This window comes from Hyla sarda, chromosome 1 (genome assembly GCF_029499605.1).
Source record: "Hyla sarda isolate aHylSar1 chromosome 1, aHylSar1.hap1, whole genome shotgun sequence".
Lineage (NCBI taxonomy): Eukaryota > Metazoa > Chordata > Amphibia > Anura > Hylidae > Hyla > Hyla sarda.
This window is the reverse complement of record NC_079189.1, coordinates 337,468,461-337,494,220: the sequence shown is the minus strand read 5'-3', so window position 1 is coordinate 337,494,220 and position 25,760 is coordinate 337,468,461.

The window sequence follows — 25,760 nt, the reverse complement described above, 5'->3', positions numbered from 1 at the left end:
TGGGCGGAGCCGTCGTGTCCAGGCAGACCAAGAGACCCAGTACTTAATGGACTTAAACTTCATATGTACTAACAATGGGGACTGTCATTGGAGGTATATAACATTCATCAGAAAATAGGAGGGTTATCATTAAGTGCTGTCATCATGATTAATAAATACATAAATAAACATTGTAAAAAATTAATTTATATATATATATATATATATATATATATATATATTCATTCTAAATAAAAAAATAAAAAAATAATAATAATAATAATAAAGTATAACTGTGCATGATGACAATTTTAAACGTATAAATTTTCCTGCATGTGGTTATGATTTTTTTCAGAAGTACGACAAAATCAAACCTATATAAGTAGGGTATCATTTTAATTGTATGGACCTACAGAATAAAGAGAATCTGTCATTTTTACCGAAAAATTTACTGCGTAGAAACAGAAGCCCCCAAAAGTTACAAAATGGCGGTTTTTTTTTTTCAATTTTGTCTCACAATGATTTTTTTCCCGTTTTTCCGTAGATTTTTGGGTAAAATGACTGATGTCATTACAAAGTAGAATTGATGGCGCAAAAAATAAGCCATCATATGGAATTTTAGGTGCAAAATTGAAAGGGTTATGATTTTTTAAATGTAAGGAAGAAAAAACGAAAGTGCAAAAACGGAAAAACCCCTTGTCCTTAAAAAAAAACATGTAAATAAAAATAAATATAAACATATGTGGTATCGCCGCATGCATAAATGTCTGAACTATAAAAAAATATATAATTAATTAAACCACAGGGTCAATGGCGTACGTGCAAAAAAATTCAAATGCCAAAATAGCGTATTTTTGGTCACTTTTTATATCATGAAAAAAATGAATAAAAAGCGATCAAAAAGTCCAATCAATACAAAATTGTACCGATAAAGTCTTCAGATCACGGCGCAAAAAATTAGCCCTCAAAAAGCCCCATAGGCAGAAAAATAAAAAAAGTTATAGGGGTCAGAATATGACAATTTTAAGCGTATAAAATTTCCTTCATGTAGTTATGATTTTTTCCAGAAGTACAACAAAATCAAACCTATATAAGTAGGGTATCATTTTAATCATATGGACCTACAGAATAAAGATAAGGTATGACACCTTATCTTTATTCTGTAGGTTGATATGATTAAATGGGCGCTGTCATGAAATGTTTTTTTTTTTACATGTTGTAGTACTTAAGTACTACAACATATCTCTAATATACTATTAAAAAAAATGCTTTTAAAACATTTTAAAAGCAATTTGAAATTCGGCCACTAGGGGTCGCTTTACTAGTGGCCGAATGCAGTGCGGAGTGACGTCACTGCAAAATTCTGACTGATTCATTAGTCTTAATTTTGCGCAGGCTCAGGAACATCCAGGGCTGCGCATCGGCTCCCCGCACTCGCCGATGGCCCTGCTGCAAGGTATATGGGGGGGAGGCTAGGGGGGTTGGGTGGTACTCACCGAGCGGCAGGAAGAGGCTTCCCCGCACCCGTCCCTCCCGCATCGGCTCCCGGCTCACTCCTTCCACCCTTAAGGCTCCTGTCCTGGGCGGCGGCAGCCAGCAGAGCCTCGGGCAGGGGGGTGGGCCTGGTGCAGGGAGGAGCACAGCTGGAAGGGGCGCCGCACGTCCTTCTTCAGCAGCCGCCTGAGGGGAGTCCGGGGCTCCAGGGACCACAGGGGCCCCTCTGGCTCCACTCCGGTGTAGCTGCCGCCTTCCATGGCCGGGCTCCGGCTCAGCTCCAGCTCCCCGCCGCTGTCCGCCCGATACAGAGCCACGGAGGTTGCCTTCCAATACAGGGTGCCTCCAGTTGTTTTACCACTACAACTCCCAGCATTACCCTGACAGCCAATAGATGTCAGGGCATGCTGGGCGCTGTAGTGATGAAACAGCGGGAGGCACCCTGTTAGGAGAACTAAGTGCGGAAGTTGGCCCCCCCAGCAGGCATCAGTGACGTGGTGCCTGCTGGGGAAGTCTGCCTGGTAGTAAGCACACTACCAGGCAGACTAAATGTCATTTTTAAAATAGTAAAAAAAAATAAAAAATAAAGGCAGGGAGGGTGTTAGGGATAGAAGGGCAATAGGCAGGGATAGAAAAAAAAAAACATGATGGTGGGAGCTACCCTTTAACCCCTTAAGGACACATGACGTTCTCCTACGTCTCCATTTCCAAGTCCTTAAGGACACATGACGTATGAGAACGTCATGTGTTTAACCGGCCCCCCACAGCCATCTGGAGCGGAGCCGGTGCCCGATGCCTGCTGAAATCGTTCAGCAGGCATCGGGGCATATCGCCTAGGGGGGTGATGATTACCCCCCATGTCGGCAATGGCCGCAGATCGCTGGACAATTCAGTCCCGCGATCTGCGGCGGATTCCGGGTCAATCGGGTCTCCAGTGACCCGGTGACCTGGTATTATTGGCTGATCGAGGCCGTCAGAGACAGCCATAACCAGCAGGGGTGTCACTCCCGTAACCCGCTGCGGGTGTCACTCCCGCAACCCGCTCCGCCCCTCTTCCGGAGGACGTGAGCGGGTGCGGGAAGAAGACCCCAGGTGCTGGGGACCCCGATCCCCGGCGTCCCTGTTGGGATCGGGGCCCCAGGAGCGACGGCGGCGGCGAGGGACTGACCTGTGCAGCGTGGATCAGCAGCAGCAGTATGAGGTGAGTGACAGCCTCCTGCTGTTGCTTAGTAACAGCTCCCAGCATGCAAAAAGGGCATGCTGGGAGCTGTAGTTATGCAACAGCAGGAGGCAGGCCACCACAACTCCCAGCATTCCCTTATGGGCATGCTGGGACTTATAGTTTTGCAAAAGCTGGAGGCACATTTTTTCTAAGGAAAAGTGTACCTTCAGCTGTGGTATAACTACAACTCCCAGCTTGCACAATCAGCTAAAGTGCATGCTGGGAGTTGTAGTTGTGCATCTGCTGGTTGCATAACTACAACTCCCAGCATGCCCGTTGGCTGTCGGTGACTGCTGAGAGTTGTAGTTTTGCAACAGCTGAAGGCACACTGAGTTAAGTAGCAAACCAGTGTGTCTCCAGCTGTTGCATAACTACAATCCCCAGCATCCTCAGCCAAAGTAGTATGCCTCCAGCTGTTGCATAACTACAAGACCCAGCATGCCCTTCTGCTGTCCGTACATGCTGGGGGTTGTAGCTTTTGCAACAGCTGAAGGCACACTGGTTGCAAAACACTGAGTTTGTTACCAAACTCAGTATTTCACAACCAGTGTGCCTCCCGGTGTTGCAAAACTACAACTCCCAGCATGCACTGATAGACCGTACATGCTGGGAGTTGTAGTTTTGCAACAGCTGGAACCGCTGGATGTTTCTCCCCCCCCCCCCCCCCCCCAATGTGATTGTACAGGGTAAACTCACATGGGCGGAGGATTACAGTAAGTTTCCGGCTGCAAGTTTGAGCTGCGGCAAATTTTCTGCCGCAGCTCAAACTGCCAGCGAGAAACTACTGTGAACCCCCGCCCGTGCGACTGTACCCTAAAAACACTACACTACACTAACAGAAAATAAAAAGTAAAAAACACTACATATACACATATCCCTACACAGCCCCCCTCCCCAGTAAAAATGAAAAACGTCTGGTACGCCACTGTTTCCAAAACGGAGCCTCCAGCTGTTGCAAAACAACTACTCCCAGTATTGCCAGATAGCCACTGACTGTCCAGGCATGCTGGGAGTTTTGCAACAGCTGGAGGCACCCTGTTTGGGAATCACTGGCATAGAATACCCCTATGTCCACCCCTATGCAAGTCCCTAATTTAGGCCTCAAATGCGCATGGCGCTCTTACTTTGGAGCCCTGTCGTATTTCAAGGCAACAGTTTAGGGTCACATATGGGGTATTGCCGTACTCGGGAGAAATTGTGTTACAATATTTGGGGGGTATTTTCTGCTATTACCCTTTATAAAAATGTAAAATTTTGGGGAAAAGAAGCATTTTAGGTAAAAAAATATATATTTTTTTTACATATACAAAAGTTGTGAAACCCCTGTAAGGGTATTAAGGTTCACGTTACCCCTTGTTACGTTCACCGAGGGGTCTAGTTTCCAAAATGGTATGCCATGTGTTTTTTTTGCTGTTCTGGCACCATAGGGGCTTCCTAAATGCGGCATGCCCCCAGAGCAAAATTTTCTTTCAAAAAGCCAAATGTGACTCCTTCTCTTCTGAGACCTGTAGTGCGCCAGCAGAGTAATTTTCACCTCCATATGGGGTGTTTTCTGTATCGGGAGAAATTGGGCTTCAAATTTTGGGGGGTATTTTCTGCTATTACCCTTTTTTAAAATGTTAAATTTTTGGGAAACCAAGCATTTTATGTAATTTTTTTTTTTTTTTACATATGCAAAAGTCGTGAATCACCTGTGGGGTATTAAGGTTCACTTTCCCCCTTGTTACGTTCCCTGAGGGGTCTAGTTTACAAAATGGTATGCCATGTTTTTTTTTTTTGCTGTCTTGGCACCATAGGGGCTTCCTAAAGGTGACATGCCCCCCAAAAATCATTTGTCGCTCCTTCCCTTCTGAGCCCTCTACTGTGCCCGCCGAACACTTTACATAGACATATGAGGTATGTGCTTACTCGAGAGAAATTGGGTTTCAAATACAAGTAAAAATTTTCTCGTTTTACCCCTTGCAAAAATTCAAAAATTGGGTCTACAAGAACATGCGAGTGTAAAAAATGAACATTTTGAATTTTCTCCTTCACTTTGCTGCTATTCCTGTGAAACACCTAAAGGGTTAATACACTTACTGAATGTCATTTTGAATACTTTGGGGGGTGTAGTTTTTATAATGGGGTCTTTTATGGGGTATTTCTAATATGAAGACCCTTCAAATCCACTTCAAAACTGAACTGGTCCCTGAAAAATAGTGAGTTTTAAAATTTTGTGAAAAATTTCAAAATTGCTGCTGAACTTTTAAGCCCTCTGGTGTCTTCCAAAAGTAAAAACTCATACATTTTATGATGCAAACATAAAGTAGACATATTGTATATGTGAACCCAAAAAAAATATATTTTAAATATCCATTTTCCTTACAAGCATGGAGCTTCAAAGTTAGAAAAATGCTACATTTTCATTTTTTTCATCAAATTTGGGGATTTTTCACCAAGAAAGGATGCAAGTTACCATAAAATTTTACCACTATGTTAAATTAGAATATGTCACGAAAAAACAATCTCGGAATCAGAATGATAACTAAAAGCATTCCAGAGTTATTAATGTTTAAAGTGACAGTGGTCAGATTTGCAAAAAACGCTCTGGTCCTTAAGGTGTAAAATGGCCTGGTCCTTAAGGGGTTAAAATGATTAAAATTTTACCAAAAAATTTACTGCTTAGAAATGGAAGCCCCCAAAAGTTCCAAAATGCAGTTTTTTCTTCAATTTCGTCGCACAATGATTTTGTTTTCCGTTTCGCCATAGATTTTTGGGTAAAATGACCGATGTCCCTGCAAAGTAGAATTGGTGGCGCAAAAAATAAGCCATCATATGGATTTTTAGGTGCAAAATTGAAAGGGTTATGATTTTTAAAGGTGAGGAGGAAAAAACTAAATTGCAAAAACTGAAAAACCTGTGGTCCTTAAGGAGTTAATAGAAGATGTTCACCTATGGATATAACACAGTGGGATATGTGTGGATGCTTTCACTCACCAAAAGGCATCAGACTAGGATAACAATGAACACATGTGAGTAATGTGAAAAATAAAAACATTACAGTTTCCTCTGTGCCGTTGCGTTTCCCCATGATGTCCGGGTTTCTTAAGGAACTTAGAAGCAGTTAGTACCCTTGATATGAGATAAGGTTGGTAATTAAGTCTGACTTAGATACAGCACATGCCTATGCAAAAACATACATGCCAATTACTATACAACGAGCCCAAACAGTAATGTGACAAAAGTGAACAGCTGGCAATATCAGTATAAGCTACCTACAATATATTATGAACTACACTAACTTTACAGCCCCTGTAAAGTCAAATAAATAAAAAAATCCTGGAATACCCCTTTAACTTCCGGGGCCGACCCAATCACTATGTTTATGGCCAGAGATCCTTATCCACGCCCCTGATGACGTTATTCATGTAATGTCAATTTACGACATGACCCTAACAAGCCAGCTAACACCTAGTCACGTGAGCACCACAGAGTCACGTGATCCTGTTATGCAATGTGTTCTCAATATAGCACTGTGTGTAAGGCCACATTACTTAACCCCTTAAGGACCGAGCCCTTTTTCACCTTAAGGACCAGAGCATTTTTTGCAATTCTGACCACTGTCATTTTAAACATTAATAACTCTGGAATGCTTTTAGTTATCATTCTGATTCCGAGATTGTTTTTTCGTGACATATTCTACTTTAACTTAGTGGTAAAATTTTGTGGTATCTTGCATCCTTTCTTGGTGAAAAATCCCCAAATTTGATGAAAAAAATGAAAATTTTGCATTTTTCTAACTTTGAAGCTCTCTGCTTGTAAGGAAAATGGATATTCAAAATATTTTTTTGGGGTTCACATATACAATATGTCTACTTTATGTTTGCATCATAAAATTTATGAGTTTTTACTTTTGGAAGACACCAGAGGGCTTCAAAGTTCAGCAGCAATTTTACAATTTTTCACAAAATTTTCAAACTCGCTATTTTTCATGGACCAGTTCAGGTTTGAAGTGGATTTGAAGGGTCTTCATATTAGAAATACCCCATAAAAGACCCCATTATAAAAACTACACCCCCCAAAGTATTCAAAATGATATTCAGTAAGTGTATTAACCCTTTAGGTGTTTCACATGAATAGCAGCAAAGTGAAGGAGAAAATTCAAAATCTTCATTTTTTACATTCGCATGTTCTTGTAGACCCAATTTTTGAATTTTTGCAAGGGATAAAAAGGAGAAAATTTTTACTTATATTTGAAACCCAATTTCTCTCGAGTAAGCACATACCTCATATGTCTATGTTAATTGTTCAGTGGGCGCAGTAGAGGGCTCAGAAGGGAAGGAGCGACAAATGGTTTTTGGGGGGCATGTCACCTTTAGGAAGCCCTTATGGTGCCAGGACAGCAAAAAAAAAAAACATGGCATACCATTTTGGAAACTAGACCCCTCAGGGAACGTAACAAGGGGTAAAGTGAACCTTAATACCCTACAGGTGTTTCACGACTTTTGCATATTTTTAAAAAAATTTTACCTAAAATGCTTGGTTTCCCAAAAATTTTACATTTTTAAAAAGGGTAATAGCAGAAAATACCCCCCAAAATTTGAAACCCAATTTCTCCCGATTCAGAAAACACCCCATGTGGGGGTGAAAATTGCTCTGCTGGCGCACTACAGGTCTCAGAAGAGAAGGAGTCACATTTGGCTTTTTGAAAGCAAATTTTGCTCTGGGGGCATGCCGCATTTAGGAAGCCCCTATGGTGCCAGAACAGCAAAAAAAAACAACACATGGCATACCATTTTGGAAACTAGACCCCTCGGGGAACGTAACAAGGGGTAATGTGAACCTTAATACCCTACAGGTGTTTCACGACTTTTGCATATGTGAATTTTTTTTTTTTTTTACCTAAAATGCTTGGTTTTCCAAAATTTTTACATTTTTAAAAAGGGTAATAGCAGAAAACACCCCCCAAAATTTGAAGCCCAATTTCTCCCGATTCAGAAAACACCCCATATGGGGGTGAAAAGTGCTCTGCTGGCGCACTACAGGTCTCAGAAGAGAAGGAGTCACATTTGGCTTTTTGAAAGCAAATTTTGCTCTGGGGGCATGCCGCATTTAGGAAGCCCCTATGGTGCCAGAACAGCAAAAAAAATACACATGGCATACCATTTTGGAAACTAGACCCCTCGGGGAACGTAACAAGGGGTAATGTGAACCTTAATACCCTACAGGTGTTTCACGACTTTTGCATATGTGAAATTTTTTTTTTTTTTTTACCTAAAATGCTTGGTTTCCCAAAATTTTTACATTTTTAAAAAGGGTAATAGCAGAAGACACCCCCCAAAATTTGAAGCCCAATTTCTCCCGATTCAGAAAACACCCCATATGGGGGTGAAAAGTGCTCTGCTGGCGCACTACAGGTCTCAGAAGAGAAGGAGTCACATTTGGCTTTTTGAAAGCAAATTTTGCTCTGGGGGCATGCCGCATTTCGGAAGCCCCTATGGTGCCAGGACAGCAAAAAAAAAAAACACATGGCATACCATTTTGGAAACTAGACCCCTCGGGAACGTAACAAGGGGTTAAGTGAACCTTTATACCCCACAGGTGTTTCATGACTTTTGTATATGTAAAAAAATAAAAAAAAATTTACCTAAAATGCTTGTTTTCCCAAAAATTTTACATTTTACGACAGGGCTCCAAAGTGAGAGCGCCATGTGCATTTGAGGCCTAAATTAGGGACTTGCATAGGGGTGGACATAGGGGTATTCTACGCCAGTGATTCCCAAACAGGGTGCCTCCAGCTGTTGTAAAACTCCCAGCATGCCTAGACAGTCAGTGGCTATCTGGCAATACTGGGAGTAGTTGTTTTGCAACAGCTGGAGGCTCCGTTCTGGAAACAGTGGCGTACCAGATGTTTTTCATTTTTATTGGGGAGGGGGGCTGTGTAGGGGTATGTGTATATGTAGTGTTTTTTACTTTTTATTTTGTGTTAGTGTAGTGTTTTTAGGGTACAGTCGCACGGGCGGGGGTTCACAGTAGTTTCTCGCTGGCAGCTTGAGCTGCAGCAGAAAATTTGCCGCAGCTCAAACTTGCAGCCGGATACTTACTGTAATCCTCCGCCCATGTGAGTGTACCCTGTACATTCACATGGGGGGGAATATCCAGCTGTTGCAAAACTACAACTCCCAGCATGTACGGTCTATCAGTGGATGCTGGGAGTTGTAGTTTTGCAACCGCTGGAGGCTCCGTTTTGGAAACAGTGGCGTACCAGACGTTTTTCATTTTCATTGGGGAGGGGGGCTGTGTAGGGGTATGTGTATATGTAGTGTTTTTTACTTTTTATTTTATTTTGTGTTAGTATAGTGTAGTGTTTTTAGGGTACAGTCGCACGGGCGGAGGGTTCACAGTAGTTTCTCGCTGGCAGTTTGAGCAGCGGCAGAAAATTTGCCGCAACTCAAACTTGCAGCCGGATACTTACTGTAATCCTCCGCCCATGTGAGTGTACCCTGTACGTTCACATGGGGGGGGGGGAAATACCTCCAGCTGTTGCAAAACTACAATTCCCAGCATGTACGGTCTATCGGTGCATGCTGGGAGTTGTAGTTTTGCAACAGCTGGAGACACACAGGTTGTGAAACACCGAGTTTGGTAACAAACTCAGTGTTTTGCAACCAGTGTGCCTTCAGCTGTTGCAAAAGCTACAACCCCCAGCATGTACAGACAGCGGAAGGGCATGCTGGGTCTTGTAGTTATGCAACAGCCGGAGGCATACTACATTGACTGGGGATGCTGGGGATTGTAGTTATGCAACAGCTGGAGACACACTGGTTTGCTACTTAACTCAGTGTGCCTTCAGCTGTTGCAAAACTACAACTCTCAGCAGTCACCGACAGCCAACGGGCATACTGGGAGTTGTAGTTATGCACCCACCAGATGCACCACTTCAACTCCCAGCATGCACTTTAGCTGATTGTGCAAGCTGGGAGTTGTAGTTATACAACAGCTGAAGGTACACTTTTCCATAGAAAGAATGTGCCTCCAGCTGTTGCAAAACTACAAGTCCCAGCATGCCCATAAGGGCATGCTGGGAGTTGTGGTGGTCTGCCTCCTGCTGTTGCATAACTACAGCTCCCAGCATGCCCTTTTTGCATGCTGGGAGCTGTTGCTAAGCAACAGCAGGAGGCTGTCACTCACCTCCTGCTGCTGCTCCACGATGCCGCCGCACAGGTCAGTCCCTCGCGCCACCGTCGCTCCTGGGGCCCCGATCCCAACAGGGACGTCGGGGATCGGGGTCCCCAGCACCGGGGGTCGTCTTTCCGCACCCACTCATGTCCTCCGGAAGAGGGGCGGAGCGGGTTGCGGGAGTGACACCCGCAGCAGGCGCCCTGATTGGTCGGCCGGGAATCCGGCCGACGAATCAGGGCGATCGTGAGGTTGCACCAGTGCCACCTCACCCCTGCTGGCTCTGGCTGTTCGGGCCCGTCTCTGACGGCCCCGATCAGCCAGTAATTCCGGGTCATCGGGTCACTGGAGACCCGATTGACCCGGAATCCGCCGCAGATCGCTGGACTGAATTGTCCAGCGATCTGCGGCAATCGCCGACATGGGGGGACATAATGACCCCCCTGGGCGATATGCCGGGATGCCTGCTGAACGATTTCAGCAGGCATCCGGCTCCGGCTCCCCTCCGGCTAGCGGCGGGGGCTGGAAATGCTCAGGGCTTATCCATACGCCCTCGGTCCTTAAGGACTTGGAAACGGGGGCGTATGGATACGCCCTATGTCCTTAAGGGGTTAAAGGGGTATTCCAGGAAAAAACTTTTTTATATATATATATATATATATATATATCAACTGGCTCCAGAAAGTTAAACAGATTTGTAAATTACTTCTATTAAAAAATCTTAATCCTTTCAGTACTTATGAGCTTCTGAAGTTAAGGTTGTTCTTTTCTGTCTAAGTAATCTCTGATGACACGTGTCTCGGGAACCGCCCAGTTTAGAAGCAAATTCCCATAGAAAACCTCTTCTAAACTGGGCGGTTCCCGAGACATGTGTCATCAGAGATTACTTAGAAAAAAAAGAACAACCTAAACTTCAGAAGCTCATAAGTACTGAAAGGATTAAGATTTTTTAATAGAAGTAATTTACAAATCTGTTTAACTTTCTGGAGTCAGTTGATATTTAAAAAAAAAAAGGATATTCCTGGATAACCCATTTAACCCATTCCTGTTGATAAGGGCCTATAAAGCGTTATTATGGCAACCATCTGTAGAAATTTTACACGACAATAAAAGGACAGTTAATTAAAAGTATTATAGAAATTATTAGTAACGTAACTCTCCACTCTATTTCTTCCATTTGTCCACTATATTGTCATTATTAAGGGGGATATTGATACTTATACTAGGCCATAATTCAGGTTTTCATTGAGACCATTCGGTCTCTTTTTTTAGGACCTTTTTGTCCACATCTCCTCTTCTCGTACCCGGCCTGACCACCTCGATCACCTGAAATTTTAGCACACTGGGGTCCCCATTATGTCTTTCCCAGACATGTCTTGCCAAGGGTGTATCCCATTGGTGGGATTACAGTTAGCGGAGTCCCTGATGGTAAATTTCTCACCAGTGGGGTCCCTTACAAAACATTTGGATTTATTTATATAGGGACATACAGTCACCACCACATCTAAACATTCCTGTAGGTTTCCTTTTCAGCCATGATTCAGATAGGGTCATAGGCTGAAAATTACTGTGTACCACCTGATCCCTAATTGATCTTCCTTTCTTAAGTGTCACTGATAGGTGTTCTGACTATACCTCCCTGAGATGGGGTCTGATGTTAAAATTCCCCAATACCGGTCTAAGATGTCCTTAACCTATTCAGATCTTTCATCAAAAGTGCCTGTCATGCGGATCTGTTTTTTATCATCTCCAACTGACTTTATCTTTGGTCCTAGCAAGTCTGACCTATTGCTTCTCAGAGCATATTTCTAAGTGCTTTTTTTTTTAACAATGTTTTATTAACATTTCAAGAAAGAGAAACACAACATCATACAGAGTTGCTGCTCCTCCCCGGAGCGCTCGCGGCGTTCACCTCCGTGCAGCGCCCCGGTCAGATCCGCTGACCGGGAGCGCTGCACTACTGTCTCCGGGGGGGATGCGACCCGCGAAGTGGGACGCGCCCGCCCACGGCTCGCATCCCAGTCTCCTCACCTGCCCCGTCCTCCGTCCGCTCAGTCCCGACGCGCGCAACCCCGCTCCCTAGGGCGAGCGCGCGCTGGCTCTCTGAGATTTAGAGGGCCAGTGCGCCATTGATTGGCGCCTGACCCAATCAGTACCTGCACCTGTGTCCTCATTATAAAAACCCACTTCCCCTTCTAGTATCGCCAGATCTTGTTGCCTCAGTGCCAGTGAAAGCGTTCCTGTGTATGTTCCAAGCCAGTGTTCCAGACCCTCTGCCGTTGCCCCTGACTACGATCCTTGCTGCCTGCCCTGACCTTCTGCTACATCCGACCTTGCTCTTGCCTTATCCCTTGTACCGCGCCTGTCTCAGCAGTCAGTGAGGTTGAGCCGCTACCGGTGGACACGACCTGGTTACTACCGCCGCAGCAAGACCATCCCGCTTTGTGGCGGGCTCTGGTGAATACCAGTAGCAACTTAGAACCGGTCAACCGGTACGGTCCACGCCAATCCCTCAATGACACAGAGGATCCACCACCAGCCTGCCGAATCCTGACAGTAGATCTGGCCATGGATCCTGCTGAGGTGCCGCTGCCAAGTCTCGCTGACCTATCCACGGTGGTCGCCAAGCAATCCCAACAGATTGCCCAACAAGGACAGCAGCTGTCGCAGTTGACTGCCATGCTACAGCAGCTTCTGCCTCTACAGCAGCAACCATCTCCTCCGCCAGCTCCTGCTTCTCCTCCGCAGCAAGTTGCCACTTCCAGACTCCGCTTGTCCCTACCTGACAAATTCGATGGGAACTCTAAGTTGTGCCGTGGCTTCTTGTCCCAGTGTTCCTTGCACTTGTAGATGATGTCGGACCTATTCCCCACTGATCAGGTCTACGGTGGCTTTCGTGGTCAGTCTCCTGTCTGGAAAGGCCTTGTCATGGGCCACACCGCTCTGGGACCGCAACGATCCTGCCACTGCTACAATCCAGTCCTTCTTCGCTGAAGTTCGTAGTGTCTTCGAAGAGCCAGCCCTGGCCTCCTCAGTCGAGACTGCTTTGCTGAACCTCGTCCAAGGGAGTTCTTCCGTAGGCGAATACGCCATCCAGTTTCGTACCCTCGCCTCAAAGCTATCCTGGAACAATGAGGCCCTCTGCGCGACCTTCAAGAAAGGCTTCTCCAGCAACATCAAAGATGTACTGGCCGCACGAGAAATTCCTGCTAACCTGTCTGAACTTATCCATTTGGCCACCCGCATCGACATGCGTTTTTCTGAAAGACACCAGGAGCTCTTCCAGGAAAAGGACCTTCATTTCTGGGCACCTCTCTCCGAGAATCCTTTGCAATCTACCCCTGTGCCTCCCGCCGAGGAGGCTATGCAAGTGGATCGGTCTCGCCTGACCCATGAAGAGAGGTCTCGTCGCAGAAATGAAAATTTATGCCTGTACTGCGCTAGTACCGAACATTTCCTAGTGGACTGCCCTATTTACCCCCCACGTCTGGGAAACGCACGCACACACCCTGTTCACGTGGGAGTGGTGTCTCTTGGTGTGAATTCTGCTTCTCCACGTCTCACTGTGCCTGTGCGGATTTCTCCTTCCGCCAATTCCTCTTTTTCAGCTGTGGCCTTCTTGGACTTTGGTTCTACAGGAAATTATATTTTGGCCTCTTTTGTTAATAGGTTCAGTATCCCAGTAACCCGTCTGATCAAACCGCTCTCTATCTCTTCTGTTAACGGAGAAAAATTGGACTGCACTGTGCGCTACCGCACTGAACCCCTGCCCATGAGCATTGGACTTCACCATGAAAAAAATGAATTTTTCGTTCTGCCTAACTGCACCTTTGAAGTTCTTCTCAGCCTGCCGTGGCTCCAACGTCATGCTTCCACCCTCGACTGGACCACCGGGGAGATCATAAATTGGGATCCTTCTTGTCACAAATGATGCCTCACATGTGCTCCCACTTGTCTAACCCCTGAGGTTCCACCTTTACCGGGCCCTCCCAAGGCTTACCAGGGCTTTTCTGATCTTTTCTGCAAAAAGCAAGCAGAGATCTTACCTCCTCATAGCCTCCTTCCTGGTACCACTCTGCCCCGTGGCAAGCTTCACCCTCTGCCCCCCCCTCCCCATTCCCACTTCTTCTGGAGTTTCTGCCATAGATGAAGTAACTCAGGACTTCTCCGTTATCTGGAAGGAGACTCAAGAGTCGCTCCCACTGGCCTCGTCTCGTATGAAGAGACAAGCAGATAAAAAGAGGGGGAGACCTAAGGAGGGGTACTGTTATGGCGCACTGGCCCTTTAAAGCTCAGAGAGCCGGCGCGCGCGCGCCCTAGGGAGCGGGGCCGCGTGCCGGGGCTGAGTGGACGGAGGACGGGGCAGGTGAGGAGACTGGGATGCGAGCCGCGGGCGGGCGGGCCCCGCTACGCGGGTCGCATCCCCGCCGGAGACAGTAGTGCAGCGCTCCCGGTCAGCGGATCTGACCGGGGCGCTGCACGGAGGTGAACACCGCGAGCGCTCCGGTGAGGAGCAGGGACCCCTGCACTACTGTATCCGGCGGGGATGCGACCTGCGTAGCGGGACGCGCCCGCCCGCGGCTCGCATCCCAGTCTCCTCACCTGCCCCGTCCTCCATCCGCTCAGTCCCGGCGCGCGCAACCCCGCTCCCTAGGGCGAGCGCGCACCGGCTCTCTGAGATTTAAAGGGCCAGTGCGCCATTGATTGGCGCCTGGCCCAATCAGTACCTGCACCTGTGTCCTCATTATAAAAACCCACTTCCCCTTCCTGGTATCGCCGGATCTTGTCGCCTCAGTGCCAGTGAAAGCGTTCCTGTGTATGTTCCAAGCCAGTGTTCCAGACCCTCTGCCGTTGCCCCTGACTACGATCCTTGCTGCCTTCCCTGACCTTCTGCTACGTCCGACCTTGCTCTTGCCTTATCCCTTGTACCACGCCTGTCTCAGCAGTCAGTGAAGTTGAGCCGCTACCGGTGGACACGACCTGGTTGCTACCGCCGCAGCAAGACCATCCCGCTTTGCGGCGGGCTCTGGTGAATACCAGTAGCAACTTAGAACCGGTCCACCGGTACGGTCCACGCCAATCCCTCACTGACACAGAGGATCCACCACCAGCCTGCCAAATCCTGACAGTTGCACAATTAGACAGTGGATGGAATACATAGCTGTCACGAAAATCTAATAAAATCATGACCACAGAGGCTAGTAAGTCCCCACAATAACAGTGTCAAACATTTCATGTACGAGCAGTGAAGGGAAGAAATAGTGCAAGTAGCTAGCGCCTCCATGTCGCTCATAAAGAGAACAATGTCCATGCTGTAGCCGTCCTCTCTAAGAGAGGAAGGCATCGGTATACTGACCCATATCTAACACACCTCCCACCATACAACAGTGTACTGAAATCATAAAACAAAAAAAATAACAAAACAAAAAAAGAAAAACACTACCCACATCAAACAAAGAACCTCACATAGAAACAACTGAAAGAAAATAAAATAAAGTATCCCTTAGCCACAATAGAGGACAGTCCCCATCAGAACTCAGAAGGTAAGCCCGCAATAAGCAGAGGGGCAAAGGACCCCGAATATGGGATATTGAAAGGAAATAGGAGCTGACATAGAGAATAGAAAAAAGCAAGGAAAAAAGAAAAAAAGAAGTAGAGACAAGAAAAGTGAGAAGAAAAGTCAGCTGCACCACCCCAAACCACCGCTACTGAGAAGTTATCTGATCCTACACCTCCACCTGTAACCACCCCAATGTACCCTCCAGGGATACGCTACAATACCAGGAAGAATGGCAAAAATCAGACATGAGTTTAGTAATTTCTTGAGGCGGGTAGGCAAATTCCAGAAATCTCCTCCAGTCCCTAAAAAAACTTCCCAGCCCTAAGTTCTGTTTTACGCAAGGTCTCTAGCCTATCAATAAATAGAAGGCCTTTCATAGTGTCTACAACTTCTGCCAGAGTGGGGACCTCCTCCTGCATGCAACCAGAAACGCAATAAACATTTAACTGTGGATAACAACATAACATGAACCCTTTTTACAGTGTGGTAGCTTGGGGGTGTAGCTGTGTGATAATTAAAGGGTGTCTGATTAACCCTTTCTATTCATGATGCCAGGGTGAGGGCTCCTCTGCAATGCTTGTCCTACCGCCACCCTTCCCAAGAGCGATAGGGAGGTATGCAATAATTGAATGTCCATAATCGGCGAGTTTGCTGAAAACAGTCGGAATTTTTACTGAAGATTTTATGCATGCTTCATAACCAGAACAGTCTCTGTACAGGCAAAGTCTCTTATACATTGACAGTGGTTGGGACCTTAAGCGTTTTAGAGACCGTAGACTGATATGCGCTGTTCCGCTGGATTTAGGGGATTTAGTTGAGGTCCAGCAGTCACGCTAGCTTTAGTGGGGATTTAGTTTAGGACTCACGGTTTAGTTTTGGCTGAGGCCGGCAGGTTTCAGGCCTAGCTTGTCTTTGAAAGTTGCGCAGATCTGTCCTGCTAGTCCAGCATCCACGAGAACAGCAACCCAAGAGAGTGATAATTGGCTACAGCTCCCTTATATGGGCAGGGGCTGGACTAAAGCTGATTGGTCCAATACTTCTGTCAATCATCCTTACATAGAGTTATGGGTAAACATGTGGACCTCCAAAGGTCCTCCAACATACCATAGAGGAATCAACATGGTCACATGACCGAATGTCCTGCGACGCCAACAAGGTAAGTACACTACTATACATTATATAAATATATACATTATTAAATATATACATATAAACATTAGAGAATTAGAGAAAGAGGAGGCGACTAGGGGCTGTCCCACCTGGGGGACCCTACCTGAACGTAGTATCTCTGACTTTGGGGACCACCATACAAGGTACGGTATGCAATACGGTACTGGGACGCCACAACAGCAACTAAACTGTCTGCTGGGTATTGTGATCCCCTGGGTATGTAATGAAAGATCATACCCAACGGGGTCAGAGGGACCCCCACCTGCCACACTTGCATAATAAACTCCCCCACTTCTTTCCACAAGGCCAATAGAGCTGGACACTCCCAGAGCGTGTGTCAGATACCCACCTTTTCTAAGTAACATTTAGGGCACCTTCTCAGGTAGTGTGACGGAGCATCCCCATTATAGAGATTGTAAGCATAGGTAGCTTTGTGTAAAATACGGAAATGAGTCTCCCTCCAGGTTTCACTAGTGGCCGCCTTCCTGACCTGTAAGAGACCCAGGAGCAATTTAGAGTGAATATCTCGAACCTCAAAGTCTTTCTCCGAAGATTGGAATACGGTGTCCCTTAATGAGTATGGAGCCACTTGCTTTAAGTGAGCGTACATGTCCGACAAAGACTGACGGCTCTCCGCCTCTCTCAGAAAAGTGTAAAACATCTTGTCAGTAGCATAGAAATTCTGGCAGCTCGGTAAGGAGCGCATATAGGATTTTAACTGAAAGTACTGGAAGGCCTGCTGAGGCCAGAGACCATATTGGTCCACTAAATCCTCCCAGGAAAGCAGAGAGCCACCAGCATCCGAGATGACATGCCTTAACTGTGTGATGCCTGCATGAGCCCAGAGAGTAAAAAGTTTGTTTTCTCTTCCCTAAGTGGAAAGAAGGTGAGTTCCAGAGGGGCAGATCTGAGGACATAATATATGGAAGCCCAAAGACCTTCCAGGCAGCAATTGTGTCTTTCAAGAGGAAACTCATTTTAACAGTAGCAGGTAAGGCACCATACGGAGTGTGTAGGAGAGCACCCAAATCCCACAGTGACGCCAGCGCCATTTCCACGCACAAATTTGAGAACCAGGATGTATTCAGCATCCAATCCCTTACATGTCTATGTAAAGCTGCCAAGTTATACAGTCGGATGTCCGGCATCTGTAGAATCCCCCCCCCCCTTCAGCCTTGGGAAGACATAGGTTTCGAAAAGCGATCCAAGGGCGCTTACCCTTAGGGCTGCCTGCAGATGAGAGACATCCGAAGGATGCAGTAATAAAGGAATCATCTGTAGAGGAGTCTTTCAAAACTAACCATTTTCACTAAGGGCTCTACCAAAGAGAAATATAGGCAGAGTCTGCCATCTTGTGAGATCTCTTAAGACACGTTGAAAAGGGGGAGTATAGTTAAGCTTGTAAAAGGAATTAGGGTGTTGTCCGATCTTAATTCCCAGGTACACGATATGGTTTGTAGCAACCTCAACACTAAGAGCAGAAGATGCTCTGTGATTCCCTTCGCCCAGGTAGAGAAGTTGACATTTCGATACATTCACCTTGTAACCAGAGTAAGTACTGCAGGATGACATAGGACGCTATCACCATCTCGCTACCTCGGGACCCGTGAATTCTATGCTATGCTATCCGAAAATATGACCCTCTCCTACCTCACCTAACTACTGCTGCTGAACCGCCTGCATCATTGTGGTTGTGTTGGTGTACTGTTGAGTCACAATACCTTGGCAAAGCCAAGCGACGGGGGCCTTTGGACCTGGGGTCCTTCTTTAACACCTGACTGTCCAGACTGTGTGCCATGATACTTGGCTGGCCACGGGATTTTGCTACGGATTCTGATGTCCCAGCACGGCCGCCGTAACTGCGAGCGCACTATCGCGGCTTCCATAGCTGCGTGTGTAGGTCACGTGAGAGCTTGAGGTCACGTGTGTTTGGGGCTGAAATGGGTATTCAGCTAAAGACTCTCTAATATGGCCGCAGCAGCAGCTAAAAGAAGGGCCAAAGCTTTGCAATGCCCTTGCAATACAGCAGGGGGGGGGGGTGGCAGAATCATCATTTGTGGGGTTTGAGGACCAACTTGAGACATCCCCAAATGAAAGCTTGGAGGTCTCTGGCCAAGCAAGTGGGTACCAGGCCATCTAGTGCATTTACGGTGGAGAATCTATCCATAAAGCCAAGTATTGCCAGAGGATAATCCTCCACAAGCTACACATACCACTCTTGTACCAAGTCATACACCCAGAATTTCTACCGGACAGGCCATGCAGGATAAAGAGCTTACACTAAGAGATATCATGTCTGCTATTACTGGTTTGTCTGCTCAAGTGGGACACTTACAGCAGGACATCTCAATCCTAAGGAACAATTTTCAAAAAATCTCAGAAAGAGTAACTCAGAAAGAGTAACTGTGAGGGAAAACCTTGGTAATAGCGACCACAATATAGTTACTTTTGACTTAAAATGTAGAAAACAAAGACAGGTGGGGAAGGCAAAAACATATAACTTTAAAAAGGCAAACTTCCCTGGGCTGAGGGCTGCACTACAGGACATAGACTGGGGGAGGTGTTCTCAAATACTGATACAGAAGGTAAATGGGACATCTTTAAATCAACTCTAAATAACTATACAGCTAAATAGACAAAGAATAGACAAAGGTGGGACGGTCTAAGCTATTTGACCGCCGGCGGAGACAAATTTGCAAGCTAAGTGCCTCACTATTTCATAGTTTCACATTTGCATCTATTACACCATAGCTGTATAGCTCTCCATGTTTTAACTGCATATTCACGTTTCACCTATATCCTTGTGCTGGCAGTGTGCTGCTGCATTCTTCTGTTGCTATACAGCTAAATATATACCAAAGGGGAACAAATATAAACGATTAAAACTAAATCCTACATGGCTGACAAATGATGTTAAAAGAGCAATAAACAACAAAAAATAGCCTTCAAAAAATACAAATCTGATGGGTCAGCTATAACATTTAAACAGTACAAAGAGCTTAATAAAATCTGTAAAAATTTAATAAAAACAGCAAAAATTCAAAATGAGAGACAGGTGGCCAAAGAAAGCAAAACTAATCCTAAATATTTTTTTAGATATATAAATGCAAAAAAACCAAGGACAGAGCATGCAGAACCCCTTAATAATGATAATGGGGAGGTTGTCACAGGCGATAAAGAGAAAGCGGAGCTACTGAATGGGTTCTTTAGTTCTGTATATACTAGGGAAGAAGGAGGAGCTGACATTGGACAGGTCAGTGCTGGTAACACATCATGTAATGTACCGAACTGGCTTAATGCAGAGATGGTACAAGGTAAGTTAAGTAATATAAATTTAAGCAAATCTCCAGGGCCAGATGGATTGCACCCAAGAGTTCTTAGAGAGGTAAGTTCAATAATATCTGTACCCCTGTTCATGATATTTAGAGATTCACTGGTGTCTGGTATTGTGCCAAGGGACTGGCGCAAGGCGAATGTGGTGCCAATCTTCAAAAAGGGCTCTAGGTCCTCCCCAGGAAACTATAGACCGGTAAGTTTAACGTGCATTGTGGGTAAATTGTTTGAAGGACTTATAAGGGATTACATACAGGAATACATAGGGGATAATTGTATTATAAGTGATAACCAGCATGGGTTTACTAAGGATAGAAGTTGTCAAACCAATCTAATTTGCTTTTATGAAGATGTGAGTAGAAGCCTTGACAGAGGAATGGCTGTGGATATAGTGTTTCTGGATTTTGCAAAAGCATTTGATACTGTCCCTCATAGACGTCTGACAGGTAAGTTAAGGTCTTTGGGTTTGGAAATTTTAGTTTGTAACTGGATTGAACACTGGCTCATGGATCGTACCCAGAGAGTGGTGGTCAATGATTCGTGCTCTGATTGGTCCCCTGTAATTAGTGGTGTACCCCAAGGTTCTGTACTGGGACCGCTGTTGTTTAATTTATTTGTCAATGATATAGAGGATGGTATTAACAGCTCTGTTTCTATCTTTGCAGATGACACCAAGCTTTGTAGCACGGTACAGTCTATAGAGGAGGTGTATAGGTTACAAGATGACTTGGATAGACTAAGTGTCTGAGCATCCACTTGGCAAATGAGGCAAATGTGGATAAATGTAAAGTTATGCATCTGGGTACTAATAAACTGCATGCGTCGTATGTCTTAGGTGGGATTAAACTAGGAGAGTCACTGGTAGAGAAGGATCTGGGTGTACTTGTAGATCACAGACTACAGAATAGCATGCAATGTCAGGCTGCTGCTTCCAAAGCCAGCAGGATATTGTCATGTATCAAAAGAGGCATGGACTCAAGGGACAGGGTCATAATACTCCCCCTTTATAAAGCATTGGTACGGCCTCACCTGGAATATGCTGTTCAGTTTTGGTCACCTGTCCATAAAAGGGACATTGTGGAGCTGGAAAGGGTGCAGAGTCGCGCGACTAAACTAACATGGGGCATGGAACATCTTAGCTATGAGGAGCGATTAAAGGAGTTACAATTGTTTAGTCTTGAGAAGAGACGTTCAAGGGGGATATTATAAACGTATATAAGTATATTAATGGCCCATACAAAAAATATGAAGAAAAACTGTTCCAGGTTAAACCCCCAAAGGACGAGGGGGCACTCCCTCCGTCTGGAGAAGAAAAAGTTTAGTCTCAAGGGGCGACACGCCTTCTTTACCATGAGAACTGTGAACTAACAGAATAGTCTACCTCAGGAACTGGTCACAGCAGGAAACATTAACAGCTTTAAAACAGAATTAGATACATTCCTGGAACAAAATAACATTAATGCTTATGAAGAAATATAAAATCCCATCCCTTCCCCAATATCACGCCACACCCCTACCCTTCAATTCCCTCGTTGACCTTGATGGACAGATGTCTTTTTTCGACCGTACTAACTATGTAACTATGTAACTCAGAACATAGGTTGTGTAAGGTGGAAGAAAAAATTGCTGTGTCTAGTCAACAATTAATGAAGAATGCAACAGGTGCAAGAAAACAGATTGGTCGGCACCGCTACCTCAAAAGAGCCTCTCAAATGGGTAACTCCTATAGCTGGCATGCATGGAGTTAAATTATAAAGCAGTCTTAGGCAACAATGAATACTGCAATCCTCTGGGTTCCCAGTCCCTCGGAGCAAGACTTTCAATCATTAATGACAAAGAAATAACAGGGATGTCACTCACCGGGATGCAGTACAACTTTTTTATTTCAACAGTGCAGACATGCGGGCAGCACGGACATCCAGAGCCACCTGGATGTCCGTGCTGCCCGCATGTCTGCACTGTCAAAATAAAGAAGTTTGTACTGCATCCCGGTGAGTGACGTCCCCGTTATTTCTTTTTCATTGATATTTAATGAAGAATACTGCTGAGATTGTTGCATTGTCGGATAAAATCGATGACATTGAAAATAGATCTAGGCGAAACAATATTCGCTTTCTGGGGTTCCCAGAAAAAGCGGAATGGGCTAATATGATCGATTTCTTGGAAAAATGGATTATTGAAAACTTTGTCCGGGACTCTCTTTCTACTATCTTTGTGATTGAACGGGCACACAGGGTGCCATCTAGGACAATGACCCCCGGGCAGCTCCCTCATCCAATTATAGCCAGACTACTTCATTATAAGGATAAGGAAGTTATTATTTGCCTGGCAAGATCTGCCCGGGACCTCCAGTATAATGGAGTGCTGATATCATTGTTTTCAGACTATTCCATAGAAGTACAGAAGAAGAGAGCAAAGTTTAAGGATGTAAAAAAGAGATTGCAGCAGTTATCAGTTTCATATGCTATGCTTTACCCCGCTCGGCTTAGAATTGTGGCTCTTGATACGACACATTTTTTTGATAATGCAGAGGATGCCTGTAATTGGCTAGATCTAAAGGAAGGACGTATCAGACAAGTTAGGTCTTAGGAGAAGTATTGTGAGACTGTTGAGAAAAGGCATGCTGGGGGTGGTTATTTTTGGCCTTAAAGCGTATATCGGGTCATTTATGCTTGGTCATTATATTGGGCTTTGTATAAAGTGTATACCGGGTCATTTATGCTTGGTTAATATATTGGGGGTTCCCGAAAAGGTGGGGAGAGGGTTTTGTGGGGTGATACTCCTACAGGTTTTGTGTTGGGGCTGGGTAACAGATTTGGTACCTCCCACTCTCAGGTTGGTACCTCCCACTCTCACTCTCAGGTTATGTTTAGTTGTAGGAGTAGGGTGTTTTCTAATAAAAAATTCTGCAAAAATAATAAATGTTCCGGCTCCGGGATGTGTGTGTGTGTGTGTGTGTGCGTGTGGTGTTCTTTTTTTTTTTTCTCCCTCTCTTTGTTTTATGTTACTGTTCCTACTACTCCTTCTTTTTTTATATATGATTGTATTCAGAGATAGTTATGTCTGTGTCAGTATTTAGCTGGGATGTAAGAGGACTACTAGATAATAATAAGAGGGAAGCAATCTTCCAGGCTATACTAAAATCAAAGGCGTTAATCTTTTGTTTGCAGGAGACACATCTTACCCCGGAGCGTCTGCATATTGTAAAGAAACCATGGATAAGAATGGCATATCATTCTACTTATACCAACCTCTCACGGGGAGTGAGTAAACTAATACACTGTAAATTGATGCTTAGTGTAATTAAAGAATATGTAGACACCTGGGGTAGATTTGTGGCTATTGTGTGTGAAACTATTATGCAAAAGTTTTTACTTATAAACATATATATACCGCCACCATATTCATCTAATATTTTACAGAAGATACTCTCTATTTTCTTTTTACATTTAGATATCCCTGTGTTTGTGTTGCTGGTTGGTGATTATAATAACGTTATTAACAATGTACTGGATAGGTGCCCCTCTCCAGATAATCTAGGGGAAGGCAAAATCACTCCCTTTGGCACACTGCTCAGAGAGGCAGGGTTGTCGGATTTATGGCGGCTCAGATACCCTGTGAGTAGACAATATTCGTGCTGTTCATCTACTTACTCGTCCTTGTCGAGAATAGACCTGGCACTGGGGAATGCTCTGATTATACCATACGTAAAGGATGTGATATATGCAACACGCACTTTGTCGGATCATTCCCCAGTGCGGATCACTATTGAATGGACGAAGAATTGTGGAGGAAAATATTTGTGGAAGTTAAATCCATATTGGCTGGGTATTATAGATGCTACCCAGAGTATAAAGGGATTAATAGAGTATTTTACTATCAATGTTAATACTTCATCTACACAAATAATGTGGGATGCCATGAAGGCATTTCTTAGAGGGATTTTTATAAAAGCTATCATAAATGAGAAACGTAGAACCGCTAGAAAGACAGATGCTCTATACGATGCTGTACGAGCTGCGGAGCAGGGATTTAGTGCAGACCCGGGAACTTTAAGAGGGGAGATTCTGATGAAAGCTTATATGGAGTGGAGATTAAACCTCCTGGAAGCTGCAAACAATAGCAGAATGTTGAAATAGCAAACTGATTATGCTGAAGGGGAGGGGGCGGGTCATATATTGGCCAATATTGTGAAGGCTCAGGATCCCCCTTCACATATATCTGTTATTCAGGATAGAAATAGTTCCCAGGTTACAGATAGTGCCGAAATACTAAAGATCTTTGTGGATTTCTATTCCACACTGTATCAGTCGACTAATAAAAGTCCATGTAAAAGTCAGTTGTTGGGTTCGGAGTATGATCTATTGGAGGGAGAATTAACCCTGGGAGAATTAGAGCAAGCAGTTAATGCTTCTGCAAATAATAAATCACCTGGTAGTGACGGACTACCAGTCGAGATATATAAATAGTATGGGGATGTTCTCCTACCAAAACTCTTGGATGTCTTCAGTCACTGAGAGATGGTTTTTTACCATCCTCAATGAATGAAGCTATAATTGTGGTCATATTAAAAAAAGATAAAAACCCGCTTAATCCTGCTTCTTATAGGCCCATATCGTTGCTGACTAGTGATGTAAAGCTTTTGGCAAAAGTCCTGGCCCTACGTCTAAATAAAGTTATAGCAAAACTGATCCATCCAGATCAAACCGGATTAATTCCAACCAGATCAGCATCTATGAATATTAGGAGGGTGTTTTTGAGTCTTCAGGTTCCTCCGGACTCCCCCAAAGACAGGGCCATTTTTTCATTAGATGCGCAGAAAGCCTTTGATTCGGTGGAGTGGCCCTGTCTTTGGGCGACTCTAGAGGCCATGAGGTTTGGGCCAAAAAATTTTTCATGGATCAGGATGCTGTACAAGAACCCGATAGCACGTATTAGAAAAATGGCTGTATGTCTGAAAGCTTTCCATTATATTGGGGGACAAGACAAGGATGCCCACTGTCTCCCTTGTTGTTTGCTATTATAATGGAGCCATTGGCGGAATACATTTGTACTGCATCGGAGATAGCGGGTTTCCAGTATGGGGATTATTTTAACAATATCTCATTATATGCTGATGATACTTTACTTTTCCTGAATGACATGGGTTCTTCACTCCGGGCTACTGTCAAGGCGTTTAGACGCTTTGACAGTTTTTCAGGAATTACTATAAACTGGGAGAAATCATACCTACTTCCATTAGACAAATTACAAATATACAGATTAATAAGGATCTCACAATTGAATGCGCCAAACAGATAAAATATTTAGGTATAGAACTCTCCCCTTCGATACAAGAATATGAAAAACTAAATCTCCTTCCTTTACTTAATCGTATCAAAAAGAAAAAGACAGCCTGGAGTAAAATACATCTCTCTCCAATTGGTAGAGTAAATCTAATTAAAATGATTGTTATGCCGCAACTCCTGTATTTCCTGCATAATTCCCCAATCTGGCTGCCTTTCTCCCTGTTTCATAGGATAAACGATCAATTACGTGATATGATTTGGAACGGGAGAAAGCCAAAAATGAAATTAGAGTATCTTCAAAGGGAGAAGACAGACGGAGGATTGGCATTGTCGAATCAATGGATATATTTCCTAGGATCACAATGCCAATATATCAGGGGTTGGGATCTTGAGGAATCTCCCACCAATAATATGCGTATAATGATGAGTGCCCTTGCAAAAAATAATTTAATAACGGCATTAGAGATAGGGGAATTTAAAACCAAAAAACATTCATATCTCCCAACATTTAACTTAATTCATAAATCCTGGAGTAAATTCAAACAAATTAGAGGGC